At 37.2% G+C, this 1670-nt stretch overlaps 1 non-coding gene across 1 annotated transcript; it reads left to right on the forward strand.

Annotated features, from left to right (window-relative positions):
• The first annotated feature begins 342 nt into the window (after positions 1-342).
• On the forward strand, positions 343-506 carry LOC128578786 (U1 spliceosomal RNA). Its single transcript, XR_008377907.1, has one exon. It is a non-coding gene; the product is annotated as a U1 spliceosomal RNA (small nuclear RNA).
• The last annotated feature ends 1164 nt before the right edge of the window (positions 507-1670 follow it).

Genomic DNA, 1670 nt, shown 5'->3' on the forward strand with positions numbered 1-1670 from the left:
GGCATGAAAAAGAAGTAGCCCATTATGGATGCATGATTTAAGGCATACAAAATGATGCCAGGAGATGCAGCTCAGATTGTGGTCTTGCATTGAGAGTCAATGAAAGTCATGCTGTGAGGTTGGTTCCTGAAGACACTCAGTTTATGAATGAAGGGAAGAAGTGAAAGATCGTAAATAGAAAAACAACATTGTATCTGTATTTTAGCAAAAATGATCTATGAGCAATATGGAGAAAATGCTGAAGACTGTTAATATGACATAAAGGAAGATTGATCTGCAAATCATTGCAGTTATCCAGGGGCAAGATGATAAGGTACTGAAATTAAAAAAAAAAAACTGTTGATACTTACCTGGCAGGGGAGATACCATGACCACGAAGGTGGTTTTCCCAGGGTGAGGCTTATCCATTGCACTCCGGATGTGCTGACCCCTGAGATTTCCCCAAATGTGGGAAACTCAACTGCATAATTTGTGGTAGTGCGGGACTGCATTCGTGCTTTCCCCTAAAAAAAAAATAATAATTAAAAATTGTTAGGAAAAATGGAAGGAAGAATATGTTCAAGATTACCTCTGTATTAGTTTGTAATTTATCATTTATAATTAATTTATTCAAACACACACCCAAACACCACTTTTGCGCTAGACTGTGGTCTTCTCTGATAGATAGGAATATTATCAAATCAGAATAGGGAAAAGGGGAAATAAATCTTAGTAGACTGATGTTTATATATTCTGGCTAGATATCTAGTCTGCTGGGGAACATTTTGAATAGGTTCTAAGATGAATAGTTTTATGTTGGGATAGTCTGCTTTAATAACAAATAATGACCAGAAATGATGAAAATATCACAAGACATCATTAAAGGAAAAGAACGGGGGATTCAAGTGAGCATGTTTGAGAGCAAGGATTATAATTTTTTTTTTTTAATTTTTTTATTAAATCATAAGTGTATACAATGATATGATTATGGGGCATCATACACTCACTTCATAAACCATTTGACACATTTTTATCCCAGTGGTTAAAATAGCCTTTCCGGCGTTATCTCAGTTACTGTGCCAAAACATTTATATTCTACATTTACCAAGTTTCGCAAATACCCCTGTAATATGCACCACAGGTGTGATCCCACCGATTCCCCTCCCTCTACCCACCCCCCCTTTCCCACTTCCCCCTATTGTTAAGTTGTAGCTGGGTTATAGCTTTCATGTGAGAGTCCCAAATTAGTTTCATAGTAGGGCTGTGTACATTGGGTATTTTTTCTTCCATTCTTGGGATACTTTACTAAGAAGAATATGTTCCAGCTCCATCCATGTAAACATGAAAGAGGTAAAGTCTCCATCTTTCTTTAAGGCTGCATAGTATTCCATGGTATACATATACCACAATTTATTAATCCATTCGTGGATCGATGGGCACTTCGGCTTTTTCCATGACTTAGCAATTATGAATTGGGCTGCAATAAACATTCTGGTACAAATATCTTTGTTATGTTGTGATTTTTGGTCTTCTGGGTATATGCCCAGCAGAGGAATTACAGGATTGAATGGCAGATCTATTTTTAGATCTCTGAGTGTTCTCCATATATCCCTCCAAAAGGAATGTATTAATTTGCATTCCCACCAGCAGTGCAGAAGTGTTCCCTTTTCTCCGCATCCACGCCAACATCT

Source organism: Nycticebus coucang, chromosome X (assembly GCF_027406575.1).
Source record: "Nycticebus coucang isolate mNycCou1 chromosome X, mNycCou1.pri, whole genome shotgun sequence".
Lineage (NCBI taxonomy): Eukaryota > Metazoa > Chordata > Mammalia > Primates > Lorisidae > Nycticebus > Nycticebus coucang.